We start from the raw sequence: 27,711 nt of genomic DNA, 5'->3' as shown, positions 1-27,711 counted from the left end.
TTTGCCATGCTGAAAGGAGAGGGCAAGGGAAGAAATATTTGGTGGTGGCAAAGGTCGATACAGTGTGCAGGCTGCTCGGTTAGAGGAGGAGAGCAAAAGACGAACGTATCGTGGCTTTGGGAGGGAGGGGAAAGGGTGGAAGCAGCGTAGCGAGAAATAGGGTATAGACGTCAAGGGTTTTGTTAAACGCAGCAGAGGGAAATCCATGGTTGAGGAAAAAGGAGGACATGTCAAAACACTGATAATGGAAGGTTGCGTCATCAAGGTGGATGTGACAGACAAAAGGAGCTAGGAGAATGGAAGCAGGGTTTAAGGAGGTACTGTTGAGTTGCCTGCAGGAGTCAGCAGGCTTCCCAGAAATTGACTCAGGGAAATCAAGGAAAGGGAGAAGAGTTGGTGGTGGATTATCTGAAGGAAGAGAAAAGGGTGGAAATTGGCAGACAAGTTGCTTAAATTGCAGCAAACAGCACTGATACTGTCATCAACGTCTCAGAAAAAGAAGTGAGGGAGGATACCCGAAAGACAGGTGGAGCTAGGACCCATAGTAACACTTTTTGTCACAACTAGATTTCCATTAACACTGCAATGAAGTTAGTGTGAAAAATCCCCTAGCTGCCACACTCCAGCGCATGTTTTGGGTACACTGAGGGAGAATTTAGCATGGCCAATGCACCTAACAGGCACGTCTTTTGCAGGAAACCGGAGCACTTGGAGGAAACCCATGCAGACATGGGGAGAACATGCAGTGACGCAAGCCGGGAATTGAATCCGGGTCCCTGGCGCTGCGAGACAAACTGTGCTCACCACTGTGCCACCCAGGCTGAGTTAAGTGTGAGAACAAGGTCAGCTGGCAGAGAGGGGTGATACCCGATGGCGGGGCCTCATTTCAAGGGAGAAGTGTGTGGCTGGAGCCTGTAGCATGCACCATGGTGGTGAGGTACAGTTAACTCTGCTCTCCAAGCTGCTTTGCCATTCTGCAGATTGTAGTCTGTAGCTTTGGATAGTGATGGTGGAGGTGCCAACATTCTATCAGGTAGCTTAGCCAGAATCTCTCATTGTTAACAGCCCAGAATGGGTGTGCGTGTTAGAACGCTTTAAACCTCAACCTGTTTGAATGTCATCAAGTCCTGAATTGGAACTTGAACCCAGAGCTTGGGGCAGGGACACTACCTGCTGTGCCACACAACTTCCCCATGCACCACCTGTAGCAAGATTAAACCAATAGTACAAGCAAAGCTGTTCAGATATGCAAACAAAAGGAAGGAGAAACGCCACAGTAACGTCGTTTCTTTGCACTGTCCAAAATCAAACAGAGTTAGATCAACAAACTTTGACCTCAGGCAATGCAAGTAGCGAGAACTTGCATTTATATAGTGTCTTTCACAACCTCAGCACATCCCAACACATTTTACAACCAATGAACTTCTTTTTATAAAGCAGCAGCAAACAAAATTGAATCAGGTAATCTGTGTGTGTTTTAGTTGTGGTGACTTGTTCAAGTTGGATAGACTATTCTTCAAAATGGGAGTGAGTGGAGACACATCTGCTGTATTGAGGTCCTATGTCGTGGTGCCGATCAGGAACACACACACACACACACACACACACACACACACACACACACACACACACACACACACACGCTGCCTCTACAGTATTTCAGGACAGCAATTCACAGACTGGGACCCCAAAGATATAGAAGCAGAATTAGGCCATGTGGCCCATCAAGTCTGCTCCACCATTCAATAATATTGATAAATTTCTCAACCCCATTCTCCCACCATTAGTTTTGGTCCCCTTGCCATCAAGAACCTATCCTTCCTCAGTCTTAAATGCACCTGGTCTCCACAACCTTCTGTGGCAATGAATCCCATAGACCACCACCCTCTTCCTGAAGAGATTCCTCCTCATCTCAGTTCTAAAGGGTTGTCCCTTTATTCTGAGGCTGTGTCCTGGTAATCTAATCTCACCAACTGATGGAAACATTTTCCCCACACCCACTCCATCCAAGCCTTTCAGTATTCTGTAAGTATCAACGGGATTCCCCCCATCCTCATCCCCACAGACTCCTGAGGATTCACAGAGATTCCCAAAAAGGATCGTGATAGTCTCCCCTGACCAAGAGGGCCTTGCACACAGGTGAGTGTCCACGCCGCAGTGTCATGTTGCAACTGTACAAAACTCTGGTGCGGCCGCACTTGGAGTACTGTGTGCAGTTCTGGTCCCCACATTATAGGAAGGATGTGGAGGCATTGGAGAGGGTGCAGAGGAGGTTTACCAGGATGTTGCCTGGTATGGAGGGGAGGTCCTATGAGGAGAGACTGAGGGATTTGAGGTCGTTTTCGTTGGAAAGAAGGTGGCTAAGGGGGGACCTTATTGAAACATATAAGATGATTAGAGGTTTAGATAGGGTGGACAGTGATAGCCTTTTTCCTCGGATGGAGAAAGCTAGCACGAGGGGGCATAGCTTTAAATTAAGGGGGGGTAGTTATAGGACGGATGTCAGAGGTAGGTTCTTTACCCAGAGGGTGGTGAGGGATTGGAATGCCCTGCCTGCTGCAGTTGTAAATGCGCCTAGTTTGGGGGCGTTTAAGAGATCCGTGGTTAGGTTTATGGATGGAAAGGGATTGGTTTAGGTTAGAAGGTCATTGCTTTTTAATTGGTCGGCGCAACATTGTGGGCCGAAGGGCCTGTTCTGTGCTGTAATGTTCTATGTTCTATGAATGAGTGGTAACCAGGGGAGGGGGAAGAGAGATTGGTGTAGGGGTTGGGAGATTGGGTGAAGTGCAGTACAGCTGGCTATCCCAACCAGCAGGGAAGTTCACGAGGATAGAGTGAACCTGTAGTCAGAAAACAGGCATACCCATCTCGCTAATCGTGATGACTAAATACTAATGGCCCTTAGAAACCTTATTAAAATACTATTCACACCTCGACTTGATCATTAATTAATTAGGAAAGAAGTCCAAAGATGTGCAGGTTAGGTGGATTGGCCATGTTAAATTGCCCCTTAAAAAGTCAGGGAGTCTAGCCAGGGTAAGTGCATGGGGTTATGAGGATAGGGCCTGGCTGGGATTGTGGTTGGTGCAGACTCAATGGGCTGAATGGCCTCCTTCAGCACTGTAGGATTCTACGAAGTTATTCAAGCAAAAACACTGGACAACCATTGTTTTGGGATAATGCATTCACACTGTGACTCATGAGAATAATTCTGGCACTTGCCAGTTACAGTTTATGGAGTAGGGTATGACTTCTGAAATTAGATTCTTTTTAAAACAAAGCTAATTTAAAAAATTAAATCCCTCTAGATTTTGAAGTGATAAGGTAAAATTTAAACTCCCTCCTAAGTGCGTGTCATATTTAGTTTACAATCAGCCAAACAAAACAAACAGAAAACGTTTTGTTTAGTTAAGTCACAGTAAAAGTGAGGCAGGAGTATTTCAGAGGCAGGAACGTCTATCCAAACTGAAGAAGAAGCGTCTCTCCCCAACCAGGAATTTAAAAAGCACAGAAATCAAAGACAAGACAAAATGATTGGGGCGGCTTTTAGAAAAGGTTCCAGAAATTTAATCCCTAACAGAAGTGGCCGAACGCAGCTCTGCCCTGAGTAATTACTAACGATTTGCAGTGAACCAGTCACACAGATCAGAGGAAACAGAAATAAAACACTTGGAGAGCAGTCTGAAGAATTTATTCAGGGATAACCAATCTGAGAACAGTCAAATGCTGGTCCACGATCAGAGGTTTTGAACGAATTAAAATGAATTACATTGCATGCACAAGGGTGATGACACCAATTCCAACATTTATCAAGCCCCATGTCTCAAAGTGTAGTTTCTATAAATGTTCCACATTAGCAAAACTAATTTCTCCCATGTGCTACACAACTGAGCCAGCATAGATAACCAGGATTTAAATCCTGCTTGACACGGTGATTCATAAACCGTGCTAGCAGGAATATTTCACTCCTGCACATTCGCTCCTCTGAGGAAATGACATTCTGCGCGCATCACACACAGTCCAGGAGGGGCATCGGATCACCGTGATAGGGAGGGGAGACTGAGAACAGACCAGGGGGGAAAAGAAGGGTCAATTACTAGGGGGCACACGTTTAAGGTGGGAGGGACAAGGTTTAAAAGGAGATGTACGAGGCAAGCTTTGTTTTTGTTTTACACAGAGGGCGGTGGGTGCCTGGAACTCGTTGCCGGGGGAAGTAGTGGAAGTAGATACGGTAGTGACTTTTAAGGGCTTCTTGACAAATACGTGAATAGGATGGGAATAGAGGGATATGGTCCCCAGAAGGGCAGGAGGTTTTAATTCAGTCGGGCAGCATGTCATATTAATTAACATACAGTGAAAAGTACTGTTTCTTGCTCACTATACAGACAAAACATACCGTTCGTAGAGAAGGAAACGAGAGAGTGCGGACTGTAATGTAGCAGTCATACCTAAGGTGTAGAGAAAGATCAACTTAATGCCAGGCAAGTCCATTCAAAAATCTGACAGCAGCAGAGAAGAAGTTGTTCTAGAGTCAGTTGGTACGTGACCTCAGACTTTTGTATCTTTTTCCCGAAGGAAGAAGGTGGAAGAGAGAATGTCCGGGGTGCATGGGGTCCTTAATTATGCTGGCTGCTTTGCCGAGGCAGCAGGAAGTGTAGACAGAGTCAATGGATGGGAGGCTGGTTTGCGTGATGGTTATGTTTAAACTGTCAGGATAGGTAAATGATAATTATAGCAAGGGACTGAGTAACTGTGGGAAATTGAGAGTTTGATGTGATAATAAGCCAGGAAAAACTTCAAATGCATGTAAACCTAAGGCAAGTTAGGTCAGGATGGTTCTAGAACAGGAATAGATATTGTGGTTCAAAGGATAAGACATGAAAGGGGTGAATAAAAGATGTCATAGATAAAGTATGGATAAAGGGAGTTTACTTTTAAATTCTAAAGGTTAAAATGAATAGATTAAGTTACATTATCATACAGAATTGATTTGAGATCAAATGGAATGAATGTATTGGGAGAAACATTGAAACCTATGAAGAAGACAGATCTGAGGCATCATCAGAAACAGTTAGTTAACTCCGAGCAAGTCTAGTGAATGAAATTAAATCCGAAAAGTCAACTGACGAGAAATCTCAAGAGTGCGCCTCAAGAGACACTGAAAGGCAGCGTAAAAGTTACAGGATTTTTATAGACTTTACAATCTGTAAGGTGTTACTAAACAGTTTGAGGAAATTTAGCTCGATAAGTAATTAAATGAAGAATGTTCGGAAGCGTTTAAAGTATTGGTAATGTGTGAAGGCACTCTCTTACCTATAATGTATTTCTGTTTGAGTTTAGGGTTTTCCACCATTTCTTAACAAACATTTACTTCACTGTAAAATCATCTCAAGTTGTTGGGGATATCATTTCTGGATTTCACTCCTGATTGTGTTTGCGATTTGTACACAAACGCAAATGTAGTTGTTTCACGTTTCCCATTTGGGATTTGAACAGTTCAGCTTTCACCACTAACTGTGCCCTGAACAACGCAAACACTGGAGGTGCAGCAGTTGCCCTTTCACCTGCTCCCTGTCCTTGTCCCCAAACATTCCTTCCAGGTGAAACAGTGATTTACACGCACTTCCATGTATGCTGGATGTGCTGCTCACAATGTGATCTCCTCCACATCGAGGATATCAAATGCAGAGAGTATGTGAAAGTTTTGCAGAACACTTCCTTTCAGTCCACAAAGTGCGCCCCTGAGCATCGTCACTTGCCACTTCAGTTCTCTGCCTTGCACTCACTCCGACCTCACCATCCTTGGCCCGTAACAAGGCTCAACCTCAAGGATCTTTTGTGGCACACACGGTGGGACAGTGGTTAGAGCTGCTACCTCAGAGTGCCAGAGACCCACGTTTGATTCCCGGCTTGGGTCACTGTGCAGTCCCTACCTTCTCTCCACGTCTGTACAAGATTCCTCCAGGTGCTCTGGTTTCCTCCTCCAGTCTGAAAGACGTGTAGGTTAAGCAGACTAGCCATCTAAATTCTCCCTGTGTACCCAAACAGGTGCCGGAGTGTGGTGACTAGGGGATTTTCACAGTAGCTGCATTGCAGTGTTAAAGTAAGCCTACTTGTGACACTAATATATAAATTTTACATCCTTCTGGACTCAGCACAGAGTGTTAGGAAATACTCTATTTCCCAAAGTGCTGAAGTTGGGAATTTGGTGCAGAAACAGAAGGAGGTACTGCTTTTTATTCTTTTTGCCTTCCCTTCAGTAGCAGGTAAGTGTTTTTGTTTTATCTTTGTTACGTTGAAAAACTGTCACGTACCATCACACTACTAAATCTGTAACTAAATCAAATAGACTTTCCTAAGAGAAGAAGAATCAAACAAATAACTAAGGTCAGACAGGCATAACAGGGCAAGCAGCATGCAGTAACCGTTTAACCAACAGTCAGGGACAGAAGGGTGTGACAGTGAGCCAGGAAGGTATGGGGGATTGTAGAAGGGAATTTCAACTTAGTTGGTGAGATTCACAGACGGAGGTAGTCTTTAGGGAGACAGCATAGCAAGGAAGGGGTTAAATAATTCCTTACAAGTTAACGTGGACAGTTTGCTCATCTGTGAATGTAGCAACTATTAAAACAAGTAAATATGATTTTAAAGTGTGTGTGTGTGTGTGTGTCTCAAAGTATTGAATTCATTTTAATACATTGTTCACTTTGGCCAAGAACAAAATGCCGGATAATAGTTTAGGTCAGAGGGTTAGAATATGGGATGAATGTCCCTTAGTTGTTAGAGAGATATTAGAATTGTTGCATATGTGGAATAAACGTAACTTTACTAATAGTGGCGTTCATTGTCTCGACACAGAATAGATACGTTCCTAGGGCCCAAGGTTTACGTGTCTACTCATCTGGCAAGGCGCCTGTGGAAAACTTCATTTTGACCTTCGGGGAGCGCGCCTATGGGTGTCTCACTCGGGAAGTTAACGTTGCCAGGATAAAGGGTGATATCTGTATTAAATGGACCAGTGAAAAAGCATTATACTGGGTGGCACATTGTGATTGGCCAGAGTATCTGACAAAGTATGTATTGTGTATAATTGTTAAATTACATCAATCTTTAGGTAATGGGATAGCGTAATTATAGATAACAGAATCCGATAACCGATTTATAACTTGGCTTAGTGCCTCAGATCTTAAAAGTCTGAACCAGAGCTGTGTAACCCTTTGACGGTCTCCAGGACAGATGTACGTTTGTTTTGTTTGACTTTACATTTTAAATAAATTTCGTTATGTTTTTTGAGCAGGGACTACTTTTTTTTTTGCATCAAGTAAGTTTTTGGGCATAAGTTGGCCCCCTTTTCAAATTCCCCACAACAGGGATGTGGCATTTTGTTCATGGAAAAGCCTCAGTTCTGGTCTTTGACCAACAGTTACAAGCTATTCACTACCTGCGTGGGTGAGCACAAGGACTGTAGGGTGGATGGGCAAACTAAGCATGGCACCATGGTGCAGGAAGACATCCAAGTGGAAGGGTATGAAAACGAAACGGGGTAGAGATTGGGGAGAGGATAGTCAGGGGAGATGGTCAGGCAAGATTAGGACCTCCACTATTTTGTCTGCCTGCGACTCGGGCTAAAGACATTGACTTGTGGTTGGGGATGAACATAGAGTGAGAGGGGAGGAACAAAGTGTTGTGGTGTGTGGAGGAATCAGTAACATAGGTAGAACTATAAATGACGTATGTACGAGAGTTAAATATGGGGCAATACAACCATTAGAAAATACTAAATAGTCTACACTTGTGAATGGCAAGTTTCAAGTTGTATACTTAATAGGCCTCACTTCAGATGACATGAATTGTGATGCAAATAGAGCAGCAAGATCCCACAAACAATAGATGAGAAATGTCATTCAGCCCTTCACTATCCAAGTGACTAGTGGATCTACGTGACCCAACTAGAACATAAAACCCTACAGTGCAGAAAGAGACCCTTCGGCCCATCGAGTCTGCACTGACCACAATCCCATCCAGGCCCTATCCCTACACATTTACCAACTAATCCCTCTAACCTACACACGCCAGGACACTAAGGGACAATTTTAGCATGGCTAGTCAACCTAACCCACACATCTTTGGACTGTGCGAGGAAACCAGAGGAAACCCAAGCAGACACGAGGAGAATGTGCAAATTCCACACAGACAGTGATCTGAGCCAGGATTTGAACCCAGGTCCCTGGAGCTGTGAAGCAGCAGTGCCAACCACTGTGCTACCATGCCGTGTCAAGGAAGGAACATTAACTGGCACCCATTCACAGAATGCAAGCTGCTCTGTGCCAAATAATGTGGCGATGCCAGCGTTAGACTGGGGTAAGCACAGTAAGAAGTCTCAGAACACCAGGTTAAAGTCAGTGTTGTGAGACTTCCTACTGTGCTCCCCAAATAAGTCCAGGGGATGTTTTTTTTTGTTTAAATATGAACTCAAACCATCAAAACAAAGCAGGAAAAACCCTTGGTTTAAAGTTTTATCTGAAGAACATTTCAGACAAGGGAGTGTTCTCAACAAAGAAAACTAGTTGTATTGACATGGCAAATTATTTACTCTCAGGACGTGCCAACACACCTCACAGCCAAACCTAACTCAAGAACATGTCGAGATAAACATATCACCAAGGAGTTCAGAAGTGAAAAATCTTGCTTTTTCTTTCATGGGAGTCACTGTCAAGGCCAACATTCGTTGCCCCAGTGCCCTTGAGCTGGGCCCTGGACCATATCAGGTGCAGTTACGAGTCTCACTGAGATGGGTCTGGAGTTACACATAGGCCAGATCAGGTAAGGATGGCCAATTTCCTTCTCCTAACAAGCATCAGTGAACCAAATAGGTTTTTTACAATAAGCAATGGTCACCATCACTGACTAACTTTCAATTCCAGATTTAATTTAAATTCTACCAACTGCTATGGTGGGATTTGAACCCATGTCCCCAGGGCGTTAGCCGAATCCAGTGACATTTGCATAGTGCCACCATCTCCAACAAAAATACCGATTTGTTCATTAAAAAAGGTAAGAGAGAGTAGACGATTAAAATTGAATTTCAGAATCAAAAATACAGCACAATTCTGTTCGCCGAATTCTAAAAAGGATATAAAGGCAGTGGACAGAGAGCAAAAGATTTACAAGGATGATACCAGAAATGAGCAGGTTTACGTATCAGGGAAGGATTGACGGACTGAGTCAATTCTCTCAAAAAAAAGGCCAAGAGGCTGGGGGTGGCATGATGGCACAGTGGTTGGCACTGCTACCTCAATGTCAGGGACCCAAGTTCGATTCCCAGCTTGGGTCACCGTCTGTGCGGAATCTGCACATTCTCCCCATGTCTGCATGGGTTTCCTCCCACAGTCCAAAAGCCGTTATGCTGGTTAGGTGCATTGGCCGTGCTAAATTCTCCCTCAGTGCACCCAAACAGGCACCGGAGTGTGGCAACCAGGGGATTTTCACACTAACTTCATTGCAGCGTTAACATAAGCTGACTTGTGACGCTAATAAACTGAAAAGTGACCTAGCAGAGGTCTTTACAATGGTGAAGTGGATATAGAGAGAGAGAGAGAGAGAATGTTTCCTCTTGTGGGAAAGACTAGACACCATTGATACAAGGCATCTCGATGGAGGCCAGGTCAAAGGAGGTCAGGTCTGGCACTTCCAAACCTACAGCATTTGGTTTCATGGCAGGATGAGGCATTTGGATTCTGCACTAGGTCAGGATCTACATGCCTCCTTGCTACCTCAGCATAGTTACTACACCTGTGACCAAAAAAAAAATCACATCGCATTGCATTGCAGTTCTTGTTTCCTCACCCAAAGCCACAAGAGCTGGTGAACAGCTCTCTCTAAACACTTAGATGTTATCTCCTTTCAATCTGGTTCACATAACTGCACGCACGCGCTTCAGGTGTTGGTCTTAGTTTGTGTGTTCCTCAAGGTGAGGGGACCTGAAAAGTGGAGCATTTACACTATTGGCAAGTGGTCCGAGCATTGAGCAGTCTCCAGTGAGGCACTCACTGCCTGGCTCACTTCTCTAATCTCACAATGGAATCCTTGGAACAGCAGCCTGCGCTGTGCCAGTGAGAGGTTTCAATTCCCACACCAATCATCATGGTCTTCCTGAATGAGAATATCGATTGTGTGCCAAACGGTGGAGTGCTTTCTGCCGTGGAGACGTGCGCAGCTCCTGTTTCCTCACCCCTTGCACATTCTCCCCAGTTCTGCGTGGGTTTCCTTTGGGTGCTCCGGTTTCCTCCCACAGTTCAGACCCATTTTGAACCTCTCCAATTCCTTTCCCCTCACTCGAGCTCTTAAAAAATCAGCAGAAAACGATCTGCAGCCAACATTTCCCATCGTAGCCCAGTCCATCAAACAAACCAACCTCTCATCCACTGTCTACATTTCCTGCTGACTCGGAAAAGCAGCCACCGTAATAAGGACCCCACGTACCCCGGACATTCTCTCTTCCACCTTCTTCTGTCCAGAAAAAATAAAGAAGTGAGGTCATGTACCAACCGACTCAAGAATAGATTCTTCCCTGCTGACTTCTGAGTGGACCTACCTCGTATTAAGTTGATCTTTCTCTACACTCTAGTCATGACTAACACTACATTCTGCACCCTTTCTTTCTCTATGAATTTGATTTATTATTGTCACATGTATTAGTATAGTGAAAAGTATTGTCTGTATAGCATGCAAGAAACAAAGCATACCGTTCACTGAGAAGGAAAAGTGCTAGGGTGTAGAGAACGATCAATTTAGTGAGAGGTAGGTCCATTCAAAAGTCTGACGGCAGCAGGGAAGAAGCTGTTCTTGAGTCAGTTGGTACGTAACCTCAGACTTTTGTATCTTTTTCCCAATGGAAAGAGGTGGAAGAAAGAATGTCCGGCGTGCGTGGGGTCCTTAATTACGTTGGCTGCTTTTCCGAAGTGTAGATCTCCACATCATGACTACTATCAACACCGCAAACTGCCGGATCCAAGTGGAGAGGATCTCCAAGAAGATTGCGCATATCAACACAGACATCAAGGTTTTACAGAGATGCAAGAAAGGAGAATCTCCATTTCTGAAGTGTAGACAGAGTCAATGAATGGTATGCTTTGTCTATAAAGCGCACAAGAAACAACACTATTCACTGTATAATAATATGACAATAACAAATCAAATTAGTAATAAGTACCAGATTCTATTCTGCTCCATTACTTATTCCCCATTTCGGTTTATTCTGAATGTTCAAGGCCTGAGACTCTGCGCTGTGGAGATAACTGGCTTTCATTCAGCTTAACAATTTCCATGGATAATGCTCAGCCTTGTGTTAGCCTTTGAAAACATCAAGGTGGGCATATTCAAATATAGGAGTGCAAAAGGTACTGCTAACTCAGCAACTAACTTACTTTCTTCCTGCACACATCACATTGCAGGGCTTAAGATCTTAAATATTAGGATTGAAATGGATGAGTTAATGCAAGGACTGAGCAGGAGGGATTACATATAGCTACACGAAAAGGATAGCTTATGCAGCTCTGAGATTTAGCGGACATGCAAATTATACCCTGGGGACCCCCCCCCAAACCATGATCATTTTAACCAAATAATGAAGTGGTTGAAGATCTTCATAACGAGGGGCTGCTTTGGAAAAATTAAAGCAATTTCCCCTCACCATAAGGTTTAAGATATTCTCACTGTAATTCTTCATCCCAACTTGGGTAAAATGGGTATAGAGGGATATGGGCCAAATGCAGGCAGTTGGGACTAACTTAGGGGTTTGAAAGAAAAAAGGGCAGCATGGACAAGTTGGGCCGAAGGGCCTGTTTCCATGCTGTAAACCTCTGATTCTATCTCAAGATATTTCACAGACAAGGAACATTCTTGCCCACTCACTCAATCTCTCAATATCCCTTTGCAGTTTCTTTGTGTCCTCCTGTTAGCCGGGAAGTGTCAACAACAATCCGGATACATTATATTCAGGCCCTCAGGTGAGTCCTATAGATTGTAAACAGCGGGAGCCCAGGTACTGAGCTTTGCCATATCCCATGTGTTGCTGCCTAGAAGATTGAACAGTACTTACTTAGTCGTACTCGCCATTTTCTGTTTGTTAACCAATTCTCAATCCAAGTTAACACATTACCTTCAATCACATGATCTCTAATTTTGGGGTGGCACAGTGGTTAGTTAGCACTGCTGCTTCACAGCACCAAGGACCTGGGTTCAATTCCAGCCTCAGGTGACTGTCTGTGTGGAGTTTGCACATTCTCCCCGTTTCTGTGTGGGTTTCCTCCGGGTGCTCTGGTTTCCTCCCACAGTTCAAAGATGTGTAGATTAGGTGGGTTGACCGTACTAAATTGCCCCTTAGTGTCAGAAGGATTAGCAGGGTAAATACATGGGCTTATGGGGATAGGGCCTGGGTGGGATTGTTGTTGGTGCAGACTCGATGGGCCAAATGGCCTCCTTCTGCACTGTCGGGATTCTATGTTTGCGTTTTCAAAAATCTAAATACACTGCACCCACCGATACTCCTTACCCACCCTGCTAATCACAATCTGCTAAATAAATTCCCTCACCTATAAAACGTGACTGTATATTGACATCCACTTCGATGAGTGCAGTTCCAACAATATTTACTACCCAGGGACCAAGCAGCCTACTTGATTGGCATCCCATCCGCTATTTTAAACATTCACTCTCTCCATCACCCATGCGCAGTGTCAGAAATATATCCCATTCACCAGATGCACTGCTGCTACTCGCTAAGGTTCCTTTGCCAGCAGCTTTCAGACCTGCGACCAACACCACTTGGAGAACAAAGATGGCAGACACATCGGCAGAGGGAGGGCAGGGGGGAAGCAATTGGTAAGCTCCCCTCCAGGACACATACCATCGAAACATATCACCACTTCTTAACCGTAGCGGACTCAAAAACCCTGGCATTTCCTACCAAACAGGGCTGTGGATACTCTTGCTTCACACAAAGCAAAGCAAATCAAGAGTAAGCAAAGTTGAAAAAGGTGGATCAAATTATCATTTTCTAAAGACTGGCTTAAATTAAAGGTTAAGAAATACAAGGAAGGAACTCAAGAGGTTGGTATCGAGGCAACTGTAGGCATGACCACCAGGTGTGCACTGAGGAAGGAGAGCTGCAAAAATGGACAGAATTGAACAAACGCAGAGGATTGTAGAGGGAGGGTCAAAGATTATGGGGCAAGGATCGAAACCAGGGATGAGAATTTTAAAAATCTAGGTATGGTGGTTGGCAGCTGATGACACCTAGCAAGCACAGGACCACACAGAGTAATGGTAGAGGCTCCAGCTTTCTTCCCATCAATATGGCTGACCAGAAATCTCCACTAATTCCACCTGTCACTGGCATGTGTTGGAAATATTTGCTGGTTGATTCTCAACCAGCAAATTATTAACGCACTTTCCTTGGTCCTTGGGATGGGAATTGAACACAGTAAGAAGTCTCACCCGCTTAAAGTCCAACAGGTTTATTTGGTAGCACAAGTCACTAGCTTTCAGAGTGCTGTCCCTTCATCAGGTAAGTGGGAGTTCTGTTCACAAACGGGGCATATAAAGACACAAACTCAGAAGCAGGGATACTACCCACTGCGCCACAAGGCATCCTCAAACTTCAGTGCACAAGACACTGTTTCAAAACAACGACTGACACAGAATTTGGAAGTATTATCCTTTTCACAGTTAATATCGATAGACAGGTAGACCATCCAGCCCCTCGAGCCTGCTCTGCTATTCAACCGGATCGTGGCTGATCCAACATTCCTCACGCCCACTTTCCTGACCTTTCCCCATAACCTTTGATTCCCTTACTGATCAAAAATCTATCCATCTCGATCTTAAACATACACACGGACTCTGCCCCCACAGCCGTCTGCGGCAAAGAGTCCCAAAGACTCAAAGTCCTGAACTGCACCCCTTCATTCTGAGGCTATGCCCCCTGGTCCTAGACTCTCCCATGGTGAGAAATATTCTCACAGCATTGGTCCTGTCATAGAATCCCTACAGCGCTGAAGGAAGCCATTTGGGCCATTGAACACAATCCTGCCCTATCCTCATAACTGTGCATTTACCCTAGCTCATTCCCCCTGACAGTAAGGGGCAATTTAGCTGGCCACCTTTGGAGTGAGGGGAGAAACCAGAGGAAACTCACGCAAACACAGGGAAAATGTGCAAACTTCACACAGACAGTGACCCAAGCCGAGAGTTGAACCTGGGTCTCTGGCGCTGTGAGGCAGCAGTGCTAACCAGTGTGCCACTGTGTCACCCTGTCAAGCCAATTAAGAATCCAACATGTTTCAATGAGATCACCTCAAAATTCCAACGAGTAGAGTCATAACCTGTTTAACCTTTCCTCAAAGACAATCCCTCCATACCGCAGACCATCCTAGTGATCCTTCTCGGAACTGCCTCAATGAAATAATATTTTCTTAAATTAGAAGGGGATTAAAACTGCCAACAGGACTCCAGATGTGGCCTCACCAGTACCTTGTACAGTCACAGCAAGACTTCCCAACTCTTACACTCTAAACCCTTTAAAATAGGGTCAACATTCCATTAGCCTTTCAGGTTCCCTACTGCAACTGTGTGCTTTCCGTGTTGTGCACCCCCAAGTCCCTTTGTGTTGCGACTTTTCTCCATTTAAATAATAGTTTCTCGTGTTCTCCCTTTCAAAATGAACACCAGAGTAGGCAGACATGTGACAGATGAAACTTATTGCAACGAAACTTGATACATTTCAGTGGAAACAATAAGGAGGCAACATAAAATAATGGGTGCAATATTCACAAGCCATTAAAAATGTAAGGCCAGGTTGAGAAATGGTTCAAAACAAAAGGCATACAGGATCCTTGGCTTTAACTAGCAGCAAGGACACAAAAGCAAGGAAGCGAAGGATTTAGGGAGAGTTCAGAAAAGATTTACGACAATAGTTTCAGGGATGGGGGCTTAAGTTTACTTGGTCCACTGGCAAAGCGTAGGCTGAAAGTAGATTTGATAGAGGTATTCAACATGACGAAGGGGTATAGACGGAATCGTAGAATCCTTACAGGGCAGCAAAGTCTGTTCAGCCCGTCGAGTCTGCACTGACTCACTACTGTTTTTTACCCAGGCCCTCCTCCCTCACCTTATCCCTGTATTCCTACATATTTTACCATGGCCAATCCATCTAAACTGAACATCTTTGGAGTGTGGGAGGAAACCAGAGCACCCGGAGGGAACCCACGCAGAAAATGTGCAAACTCCAGTGACACGGAGAGAAAGAGTTCGCAGCAGCAGAAGGACCAAAAAAATCAGAGGTGACCAATTTAAGGAGATTAGCAAGAGCTGCAGCGGTGACACGAGAAACTTCTCTGTACGGGAAGTAGTTAAAACCTGTGATGCACTGCCCAAGAAAACAAAGGGGTGCAGATTCAACCGTGGCTTTCTAAAAAGAATGAGATAAGTACCTACAGGTTCTGACCTGGTATCCTAATCAAAGTTTACATCAATCATTGGGTATTTGAATCATTCTTACTTTGCCCGTATAAAGTACTCCTATCGGATTAACACAAATAAAAGGAATCTGAAATTTGTATAAATATCAAGGTAACTGATACACTTTAACCGGCTTAAGCCCTCCCACCCCCACCTGAAAGAGTACTGCATACATTATCCGTAGCTGCTACTTACTAATATCTTTAATTGTTCCAGTCACTCTGTCACCAGCCAGTAACAGAGTGGACACACACACAGACTGCGCAAAATGAACTGATCCAACACAAGGAAACTTTTAAGATAAGTACCCTGAAAGTTACGTTTTATGCAATCGTAAAACAACAACGGTGATTAAATGTACTCCAGGAAGTTTCATCACACGACTTGCTCCCACACTCCAGCCATTAGTTGGCCAACACATCGCGCTGTCTCCCTACGTCAATTAGAGAGCACACTCATCACCCAATTGGACAATGCTTGATTGCCAGCCAAATAGCCCTACCCAATCCGAGCTGCCCTTTCAATATTTTTATATCTGCTAAAGATAATATTCAAAGGAAATTTTTAACAAATTAACATCCTGAAGATTTTTCTCCAGCATCGCACACAGTAGTGTCCTAAACACTCCAAATCTAACCCTGGAGGGCTGGCAACACTAGTGTAAAACTTAATTCCAACAAACTGCACACTCAAAGCCCTTCATAGAAACCCTATAGTGCAGAAGGTGGCTATTCTGCCCATCAAGTATGCAGCAACCACAATCCTACCCAGGCCCTAGCCCCATAACCCCACATATTTACCCCACCAATCCCTCTAACCGATCCATCCTGAGACACTAAGGAGCAATTTAGCATGGCCAATGCAGTTAACCCGCACATCTTTGGACGGTGGGAGGAAACCGGAGCATCCGGAGGAAACCCACACAGACACAGGGAGCATGTGCGGAGTCTGCACAGACAGTGACCCAAGCCAGGAATCGAACCCAGGTCCCTGGAGCTGTGAGGCAGCACTGCTAACCACTGTACCACCTCAGTCATAAAGAATTGGCCACTGCCAAAAAACCCGTTAATCCTGAAATGAACATCACCGTTCAGCTGGAGTTCAGAAGAATGATGGGGGGAGGTGGGGGAGAAATCTCAGAAACATACAAAACTCTAACAGGACTAGACAGGGTAGATGCAGGAAGTATGTTCCCAATGGTGAGGGTGTCCAGAATCAGGGGTCACAGTCTGAGGATACAGGGTAGACCATTTAGGACAGAGACAAGGAGTAATTTCTTCACCCAGAGACAGAACGGTCAGACTGTGGAATTCACCACCACAGAAAGCAATTGCGGCCAAAACATTGAATGTTTTCAAGAAGCAGTTAGATATAGATCTTGGGACAAAGGGGAATCAAAGGAAAAGTTCTGATATCAACGCCAGAATTCACCCACCACCAGAATCAGAGCAGGCGAGGGGCAGACAATGGGAAGGTCCTTCGCCCTCAGATGGGATTTTCCAGCCTCTGGACGAGCAAAGCTATGAAAATCCCACCCAAAATCCTGGAGTAGATTTTTTTGTTCTGTCTCCCCACCTCAACTTTAGACTAAAGTATCATATTCCAGGTGATCTTTTCTATAACTCTCTGTTAGCCGTTCCTCACAAGAATCTACCTCCTAACTGTGCAATCTGCTGCCTGGAGCTGGGTATAATGCTCAAGGTGGCACAGCGGTTAGCACTGCCGTCTCACAGCACCAGGGACCTGGGTTCGATTCCCAGCTTGGGTCACTGTGTGTGGAGTTTGCACATTCTCCCTGTGTCTGCATCCCACAGTCTGAAAGCCACGTTGTTGAGTTGTACTGGCCATGCTAAATTCACTCTGTGTACCCCAACAGGCACTGGCGTAAGGCGACTAGGGGATTTTCCCAGTAACGTCACTGCAGTGTTAATGTAAGCCTACTTGTAACATTAATAAATAAACTTTTTTTTAAAAAAGTCTACCTGGACAGGCACCAGAGTGTGGTAATGCGGGGATTTTCACAATAACTTCTCTGCAGTTAATGTAAGCCTACTCGTAATACAAATAAATAAAAACTTTAAACAAGATGGGACGAAAGGAGGGCCACTTGGGTTTACCAGTGTGCGTGCACTGATGATAACGGTCTCACTGCGCTGGTATGTGCAAACAAGATATACGACTGATTCAACATGTTAATCAGCCTTTAACAACACACATACACAAAAGGAGGAAATAATCCGGTATTCCTGGGGAGAAGGTCTACCTCTTGTCACACTGTCTACATCTCAAGTGTAGGTGGCTGGGAGCTCTGCAAGTTTCAGCATGTAAAACGCTCAGAGCTCCAGCTTGTATTTGCAGCAAGAGGCGAAAAAAACTTCATCACACGAGCTTAACGCAGCAAAAAAAAACTTTCCATGCAAGACAATGAGAGTTTCACTCTCCACTTACACCACAGCCACACAGGCATTACTCACTGAAATAGCAGCCACAATCAGAAGGGTCTCCTCCACCACCCCGTTAACACAGAAAACCTATAATTAAACGTGGACACCGCATGAAGCTGACCTCTACACTCCCTCTCCCCCAGCCGTGGGTTTCATTTGTTCAGCTTGAAATCCCTCCCGTTTCAAAAAAAAACACTTCGTACAAAATGACGTCCACAAAACGTGAAAGTACTCAGACCACCAGCCAAACGCTACCCGCTTCTCTATGCATTTCACCAAGGGAAACAACCTGGGCGTGGCTTTGTCATTTCTGGAAGGAAATAGCCTTGTTAAGGAGTTGTTGTTCGCAAGCAGGAAGCCTAGTTGTCCTCAGAAGTTGAGTTGCCTGCTACAGTAACTTTGATGTGGATATGCTGGCGTTGGACTGGGGTAAACACAGTAAAAAGTCCCACAACACCAGGTTTTAGTTCAACCGAATTATTTGATAGTAAATTCACAAGTGTCAGACTTTTTACAATAACTTTCCCCGGTCAGCACCAAACTTGTGTGTCAAGAATTTATCCCCATTCCTCGAACGTCCTTTGGATAATTGTTGCAAACTTTCTGCCACAAAACTTCTGCTTCTAACCCCCATTCTGCCGACCAGCTAATTCCTTTACCGTTGTTTTGCCCTCCAAGCTCGCAAGAGTCAGACAAAAGGGACTTTTTTTTTGAGAAGTGACTTTTTTTTCCGTCGCGCTGCTGCTTTGAAAAACCCTCAACACAATGAACTAATCACATTAAAATGCAGCAACAGGGGAATAAGCCAGCTCACACACAGTAATCTCCCACCAGTGGAACTGAGATAAATTCAAAATACTGCAGATGTTGGAAATCCGAAAAAGTAAATGCTGGAAAATCTCAGCAGGTCTGACAGCATCTGTGGAGAGAGAGAATAGAGCCAATGTTTTGGGTCTGGATGACTGTTTATCAGAGTTCACTTCAGAGTGGCAGGACTTGGGTTCAGTTCCAGCCTTGATAGAGTTTGCACATTCTCCCCGTGTCTGTGTGGGTTTCCTCCCACACTGCTAAGATGTGCAGGTTAGGTGGATTGACCATGCTAAATTACCCCTTACTGTACCAAGATGTGTAGTTTAGGGGGATTAGTGGGATAATATAGGGCATTGGTGAGGCCACAACTGGAGTACTGTGTGCATTTTTGGGCGTCGCACCTGCGCAAAGATATTTTGGCCTTGGAGGGAGTGCAGAGGAGGTTTACTAGGCTGATACCGGAGTTGAGGGGGTTGAGCTATGAGGAGAGGCTGAATAAACTGGGCTTGTACTCGTTAGAGTTTAGAAGAATGAGAGGAGATCTCATTGAGACGTATAAGATGATGAATGGGATGGATAGGATAGAGGTGGAAAGACTCTTCCCGCTCAAAAAAGACAATAGGACTAGGGGGCACAGCCTCAAGATAAAAGGGGGGCGGTTTAGAACGGAGTTGAGGAGGAACTTCTTCACTCAAAGGGTGGTGAATCTCTGGAATTCTCTGCCCGTTGAAGTGGTGGAGGCTGCCTCGCTAAATATTTTTAAGACGCGGGTTGATGGGTTTTTGATAGGAGAGGGGATTAAGGGTTATGGGGAGGGGGCGGGAAAGTGGAACTGAGCAGCGACAGATCAGCCATGATCTTATTGAATGGCGGGGCAGGCTCGAAGGGCTAGATGGCCTACTCCTGCTCCTATTTCTTATGTTCTTATGTTCTTATAAATATGTGGGATTATGTAGATGGGGCCTGGGTGAGATGCTTTGTCAAAGAGTCAGTGCAGAGTCAATGGGCTGAATGGCCTCTTTCTGCACTGTAAGGATTCTATGATCGTCTAATCTTGTAATGGCCATTTTGAAATGTCTGTAACTTGTTTGACTATTGTGAAGCATCTCAGGGTTTACCTGGATCTATGTAAAAAATCTGAATGTCATTTGCACTTTCTGCAGTGGCCATTTCGAAATGTTCATACTGTCCTTTCAGATATTTTATAAATACAGTTTTTTTTGCAAAATTTTTTTTTTATATTGCTATTAATGGAAGCCCCTCCTAGAAACTGTAACCTCCAACACCTGAAGGAAAGAGTAGCAGGTGACTGGGAACACTATCAAGTTCCCCTTCAAGTCACAAGACTTGGACATCTATTGCCCTTTCCTTCATTGTTGCCAGGTCAAAATCCTGGAAATGTCTATGAGTCAACACTATAGCAACAAGGGGAGATTGTGTGGCACAGTGGGTGGCATCCCTGCCTCTGAACCAGAAGCTCCGGGTTCGAGTCCCACCACAGGATTTGATGGTTAAGGAAGGTGCGTTCGCAATGCTGTCAAACAGGTTGAGTTGTCAAACTCTGTGCAAACGCACCAATGGCTGGCAATAAGAGCGGGACAGACTCCTGGTCAGCCATGCTTGATGTAGAGTGGTGCCCCCTCTAGCTCTAAGTCCCTGGCGACAGATTAGTGACCTGTGCCGGAATTACTGCCTTAGCGCACCACTGGGTGCAAGAACTGAAATGGAACTACCCCACGAGGAGGGAGTTCCAGGATTTTGTTCCAGTCATGCAGTGGGTTCAATCGGGACTTTCCAGAGGGAATTAGACGATTATCTGAAAAAGAAACAATCTTTGCAGGGTTCCAAGGGGAAAGTAGGAGAATGGCATTAGTTGAAATGTTCATTCAGAGAGGCAGTACAGACACAATGGGCCAAATGGTCTCCTTCTGCATTGTAACAATTCTGTGATTCTATAATATTCCCCATATTTTCCACTTTTCCAAAGAAAATAACCCCAGCCTATACAATCATTTTACAAAGGTAAACTTTCCCAGTCCTGGCGACATCCTCACAAAGCTCCTCCCTTTCAACATTAGGGAAACCTAACACTGATTATCTAAACTTCCCCTTAAATGTATCAATATCACTTATTTCAACGAATCCTGTGTGTGCGTGTGTGCATGTGAAGGAGTGTGTGTGTGTGTGTGTGTGTCTGTGTCTGTGTGTATAGGTGGATGTGTATGTGTGTGGGTGTATGTGTGAATGTGTGTGTAGGTATGTGTGTGTGTATGTGCAAGTGTGTTTGTAGGTGTGTGTGTATGCATGTGTGTGTGTGTGTAGGTGGATGTGTATATGTGTGGGTGTATGTGTGAATGTGTGTGTAGGTATGTGTGTCTGTATGTGCAAGTGTGTTTGTAGGTGTGTGTGAAGGTGTGTGTGTACAGGTGTGTGTGTGGGTGCATGTGTGTGTGTGTAGGTGTGTGTGTGGGTGTGCGTGTATGCATGTATGTAGGTGTGTGTGTGTGTAGGTGTGTGTGTGGATGTGTGAGTGTGTAGGTGTGGGTTTGTGTGCGTGTATGAGGGTGTGTGTGTGAAGGCATGCATGTGTTAAGGTGTGTGCTTGTGTATCATAGCATCATAGAATCATAGAAACCCTACAGTACAGAAAGAGGCCATTTGGCCCATCGAGACTGCACCAGCCACAATCCCAGCCAGGCCCTACCACATATGCCTACATATTTACCTGCTAATCCTCTAACCTACGCATCTCAGGACACTACAGGGCAATTTTTAGCATGGCTAATCAACCTAACCCTCACATCTTTGGACTGTGGGAGGAAACCAGAGCACCTGGAGGAAACGGAGAGAATGTGCAAACTCCACGCAGACATTGACCCAAGCTGGGAATCAAACCCTGGTCCCTGGAGCTGTGAAGTACCTGTGTAGGTGTGTGTGAAGGGGTGTGTGTGTGTGTGTTTGTGTGTATGTGTATTTGTGTGCGTGTGGGTGAGTGTGATTGTGTGTGAGTGAGTGTGTGTGTGTGTATGTGTGTAGGTGTGTGTGTATATAGGCATGTGTGTGACTGTGAGTGTGTTTGTGTGTGAGTGTGTGTGTGTTTCTGAGTGTCTGCGTATGTGTGTGTGTGTGAGTGTGTTTGCATGGGTGAAGGTGTGTGTATAAGAGTGTGTGTGTGTGGGTGTGTGTGTGAAGAGGGGTTATGGATTTATAGGTTGAGGGAGTGCAGGGGGATTGTTGGTTGGAATCAGGTGTTCCATCCAGAGGAGGTTGATCAGAGAATAGGGAGGTTTAGGAGGTGGGGGTGGGGTGGTAATAGCATCCAGCCTGAATCCAGGAGTGGCTGAGAAAATCTGCAAAGGCCTCGCCTGGATGGAGCTGACAGATTTCTCCTGGCTCAGGAACCTCAACCCAGTCAAAGCACGGTGAGGAGGCCTTGTCATTACATTTAAAGAGCCTCCTCGGGGCTGCTTGACTGCCCAGTCACCCTCCAGCCTCAGTAAGAGCAGGAAGGAGGCGGGTTGGAGATTGATTTGGAAGAGTTTAACCCCTCGAAGCAAAGTTGCCTTCCTTTGTGTTAAGATTAACTCCGAGCTCTCTGTAAGTCTGGGAGCATTATCACTGCACGCCTGTAGCCCTCATCAATCAGACAGGCTAGATTAGCAACCTCCTTCATTATCTCTTCAAACAAAAACAATCGAAATTAAAGGACGACTGAGAGCATTATTAGCTTCAATATTTTTAAAATTCATTCATGTAATGTGGGCATTGCTGGCTGGGCTGGCATTTACTGCTTATCCTTAATGATCCGTGATCTGAGTGGTTTGCTAGGCCTTGTCAGAGGGCATCTAAGAGTCAATCCCTAGGTGAGGGCAGATGCCCTGGTGGGATTCGAACCCTGGTCCTCAGTCCATTGTCCTACAATTGTCACAAGTCTAGTGACAATGCCACTTTCCTCTATATACAACTATTAAGGTTGGTAGAAGCAAGGATCTGTGCATTGCCAAGCTGGGCGTACTGTTATGACTCTGGGGCAGCACGGTGGCCACAGTGGTTAGCATTGCTGCTTCACAGTACCAGGTACCCAGTTTGGATTCTGGCCTTGAGTCACTATCTGTGTGGAGGCTGCACATTCTGCCTGTGTCTGCGTGGGTTTCCTCCAGGTGCTTCGGTTTCCTCCCACAGTCCAAAAGACGATCTGGTTAGGTGTATTGACCCAAACAGGCACCGGTGTGTAGTAACCAGGGGATTTTCACAGTAATTTCATTGCAGCGTTAATTAATGTAGCCCTTATTTGTGACTAATAAATAAATAAACTTTAAAATAAAGGCAATATTCATTGGGCAAAATGAAGTTCTAACTTATCACAAATATTTGAGTTTGGAATGTCTGCAGATTCTCTGATCTCTCTTGCTGGTGAGTTTTATTTGGAACAACATAGGGAGTAAGATTGTATTTACAATTTCTGCGTGAGACACATCATGCTGCTCTGTTCAAACAATCATAGCAACAAAGTCTCTTTCTCATCTCAATGTAGAAGGCAGCCAGCAAGACAAAGGAACTTTTCACCAGAAACAGATCTTGCTGTTCATGATGCTAACAAGAATTTGCACATCATTCGTCATCTCTGAATAACTACACTTAATGTGAAGTTATGACCAGTGAGTGACCGCAGATTTTAGACACTATAAATTGTTCCTTTATTCACTTGGGATGAAAGGTTCAGCCAGCTTTTTTTATTCATGGGACTTGGACGTCACTGCCTGGCCAGCATTTATTGCCTGTCCCTAATTGTCTGAGAGTCAACCACATTGCTGTGGCTCTCGAGACCAGGATAAGGACACAGATTTCCTTCCCTACTGGGCATTAGTGAACCAGATGGGTTTTTCCGACAATCATTTCATCAATAGATTCTTAATTCCAGACATTTTTTATTGAATTCAAATGTCACTGCCTGCTATGCGGGGATTTGAACCTGGGTCCCCAGAACATTACCTGAGTTTCCGGATTAGTAGTCTCACAATAATGCCACTAGGCAAACCTCCCCAGTTTTTTAGCACAGAACTTCAGGTCCATGACCAGACCTCAGAGTGAACACAATCAGAAGTGAAAGGATAGGCTATCTCTCAACAATCAAACTCTAACATATTTCTCTCTTTCAGGACCAGGGAGAGATCAGGTTTTAGGTGTTTAAAGTACCAAAATCCTGTTCCAATTCCTTTGACTCCTCGGTGCTTAACCTGTATGAATTTACTTTATCAAAACTATATGTGGCAGAGTGTATTTATGAGTGGTCAGCTTCTCGTCTCCGACCCAGCTTGATAATTGTATTGATCCATAGATTAGAGACCCTTCAGGTGAGCTAATGTCACTCAATCTGTGTGGTAGCATAGTGGTTAGCACTGCTGCCTCACAACGCCAAGGACCAAGGTTCAATTTCCAACTTGGGTCACAGTCTGTGCGGAGTCTCTGTGTCTGTGTGGGTTTCCCCCGGGTGCTCCGGTTTCCTCCCACAGTCCAAAAGATGCGCTGGTTAGGTGCATTGGCCGTGCTAAATTCTCCCTCGGTGTACCCGAGTGTGGCGACTGGGGGGATTTTCATAGTAACTTCACTGCAATATTAATGTAAGCCTACAGTAATAAATAACTTTGACAAAATAGACACTAATAAACTTAATTAAAATTATTAGAAAGATGCTATTAAAGAGTAAGAGAGCCAAATTACTGAACCTCTTTGGTCTGGGCTAATTTGTGTCCATGCTAGTGTAACAGATTGTCATGAAGTGGAATAGGAAGTTAAAAAATTCTTCTATTTAAGGTGACTGGTGAACAAACCAGAGGCAGGAGGAGCAGAATTGCTTTTTAACGTCACAGGTTGTTATGATCTGGATTGCACTGATTGAAAGGGTGGCGGACGTAGCTACAATAATAGCATTCAAAATGGAATTGGATAAATATTTGGACATTTTCACAACCAATTAGACAACGCTTCTAAAGGGTCTACAGGGGCAAAATAACTCCATTTCCTTTTTCTTTCACGGGGCATGGCTGTCACTGGCAAAGCCACAACTTGCTAACGGCCCTTGGACTGAATGGCTTGCAAGGTCACTTCAGAGGGCAGTTAAGAGTCAAACACATTGGCTGGAATTTTCCAGCTGCTCAGGTCCCACTGTCGCTGCAAGTGAAATCGGAGAGTTTGGCCCTCAGCCAAATCTCTGTTCACTGCAACAGGACCACAGAATGCTGCTGGCGTTAATGGCCAGAAAAATATCAGCCGTTATTGTGGGTCTGGAGTCATGCGTAAGCCAGGCCAGGTAGAGGCGGAAGATTTCATTCCCTAAGGGTTATTAGTGAACGAGATTTATAGAGTCCCTACAGTGCAGGGGGCCATTTGCCCCATCAAGCTCGCACTAATAATAATCCCACCCAAGCCCTATCCTCATAACCCCATGTGTTTACCCTGCTAATCCCCCTGACATTAAGGGGCAATTCAGCATGGTCAATCAACCTAACCTGCACATCTTTGGACTGTAGGAGGAAACCGGAGCACCCAGAGGAAACCCACGCAGATACGGGGCAGATGTGCTGACTCCAAACAGACAGTGACCCAAGGCTGGGATTGGACCAGGTTCCTGGCGCTGTGAGACAGCTTGCTATCCATTGTAAAAAACTGTACTTTTTAACAACAATCAATAGTTTCATGGTCATCGCAACAGAGACAAGCTTTCGATTCCAGATTTCATTGATTGAATTTACATTCCACCAGCTGCCAAGATGGGATTTGAACCCTCGTCCCCTTGGTCTGAGCTTCTAGATTACTATTCTAGAGACATTACTGCTACACCACCACCTTGTGCTCTCTCACTCGATGATTCAATGATATTGAGACCTATCATGTGCCTGGGTCCAAAGTGCTTCCCACACACTTAGGTTCTTTGGAAATGCAGTCACTCATGCAATGTCAACAAACGTGATGCAGCACCAGCCTCAGCCCAGCGGGTCGAGACCTGCACCTGTTGGTTAAGGGTTCAAGTCTCAATCCTCCAGTGTGTAGCCTTGGCTTCAGTGCAGTAACAAGATGCTGCCTTCTAAGAGGTGATGTTAAAAGAAGTCCCTGTAATACATTTTGATGAATGCCAAGGGAGTTCTCGAGTGGCCAGAAGCAATATTTATCCTTCAACCGATGGTTTAGCACGGTAATCCGATTTCCACATATACAGACTGATATATGACAGAAGCTGTTAGTGGCAAAAACAAATTAAAATTTGTAGCAATTCAATCACCTTTTGTTTGATATTAAAATGTGATTTGAACATACTAATGGAGTACATTCGTTAGGCAAAAATTTAGTCACAAGATGCAGGCCTCTATTTATTTTTAACTGTGTAACATGACAGCTGTCACCCCACTGCGCCTGACATTTTAGTCTATATTTACAACAAGCGGTGTCACAACAGCCTGTTTAAGAGGTTGGTTCAAAGAGCATTCAGCTCTTCCGATTGCCCAACATCGATCCTCAATCTGTTTCCAAGCACATTCTGAGGATCTATTTCCTGCGTAAAAATGCATTCGCCCAGTCGCTGGTTTCAACCCGCTCCCTGGCAACTGAGAAGTTCAGGAAGCATAAAGGAGAACATGCCTCTATCTACACAGTAAGAAGCCTCACAACACCAGGTTAGAGTCCTACCAGTTTATTTGATAGTAATCCCACAAGCTTTCGGAAACAGTGTCCCGCAGGTTAGCTGTAAAGACTTGCATTCTAATCAGTATTCTGTAAACTGTGTGACTTTATATACCCTTCTCTGATCAGAACCTTCCACACACCTGACGAGGGAACACCATTTCCAAAAGCTTGTGGGATTACTATCAAATAAACTGGTTGGGCTTTAACCTGGTGTTTGTGAGACTTCTTACTGTGTTTACCCCAGTCCAACGCCGGCATCTCTACATCTCTGTCTATATCCACAGGGACAAAATAGAAAGGATCGAGCGCTTCAAGTTCTTAGGTGTCCAGATCACCAACAATTGCAGTGTTGAAGAGCAGAAGGATCTTGGGGTCCGGGTCCATGGGACTCTTAAATCAGCCTCCCAGGTGGAGGATGTGGTCAAGAAGGCGTATGGTGTACTGGCCTTCATTAATCGAGGGATTGAGTTTAGGAGTCGGGAGGTAATGCCGCAACTTTATAGGACCCTTGTCAGACCCCACTTGGAGTACTGTGCGCAGTTCTGGTCGCCTCACTACAGGAAGGATGTGGAAACTATTGAGAGGGTGCAGAGGAGATTTACAAGGATGTTGCCTGGATTGGGAGACATGCCTTATGAGGATAGGTTGAGGGAGTGTAAGAGAAATCTGTACTGTGTAAGAGAAATCTGATATGTAAGAGAAATCTGTACTGAATATTATACCTGAGCTGGGTATGGAATTCGGAATCATAGATATTAGTGAAATGTTTTCTTAAAGTAGATTTAGATGGGTAATGGGATAAGTATGTAACCTAATGTAATCAAGCATAGCTGACCTAATGTAATCAAGTATAGTTGATGTGATCAAAACAGGAGACCCAAAGAAGTAGTACAGCAGTTACTTATTAACGAATGCAAACAGTAGTCACTTGGGAGAACAATGAACACTGCCCAGTGGTTCAACTTAATATTTAATTGTAATAAAAAAGAGAGAATAAAGTGAGCATGTTTTTCTTCACATTCGGCCTAAGTCAGCTAAACCACGATTACTGTATAAACAGAATAGTTTGGATAAGGGCAGAGACTGGAACTACCATGGTTTCAAGGACAAAGAGATGTATTAATGAGGGACCAATCTCAAGCAGGGTAGATAAAGGGCTAGCCCAGAAATAATGATGGCTAAAACAAGGAAATCTAAGGGTAAGATAAGAGTTCTGAGATATGGAGCTGTAATGTGCATAAAAAGACTGTAAGCAGAA

The 27,711-nt window shown here is 44.6% G+C and overlaps 1 protein-coding gene across 4 annotated transcripts in view; it reads right to left on the bottom strand.

Moving 5' to 3' along the window:
* Positions 1-18,226, bottom strand: part of st6galnac (ST6 (alpha-N-acetyl-neuraminyl-2,3-beta-galactosyl-1,3)-N-acetylgalactosaminide alpha-2,6-sialyltransferase) — a 76,172-nt gene extending 57,946 nt beyond the window's left edge. Inside the window, exon 1 of one of the 4 annotated variants that reach the window (XM_080209470.1) lies at positions 17,994-18,226. The gene's annotated coding sequence lies outside the window, so the exon portion shown is untranslated. Of the gene's footprint in view, positions 1-15,714; positions 15,816-17,993 lie in introns of those variants that run through there. The other 3 variants (XM_080209471.1, XM_080209472.1, XM_080209473.1) reach the window with 3 other exon arrangements.
* Positions 18,227-27,711: the final 9,485 nt, after the last annotated feature.

The sequence above is a fragment of the Carcharhinus amblyrhynchos genome, chromosome 21 (genome assembly GCF_965287045.1).
Source record: "Carcharhinus amblyrhynchos chromosome 21, sCarAmb.v2.hapA, whole genome shotgun sequence".
NCBI classification, from domain to species: domain Eukaryota; kingdom Metazoa; phylum Chordata; class Chondrichthyes; order Carcharhiniformes; family Carcharhinidae; genus Carcharhinus; species Carcharhinus amblyrhynchos.
This window is presented reverse-complemented; position numbering and strand designations above follow the sequence as displayed.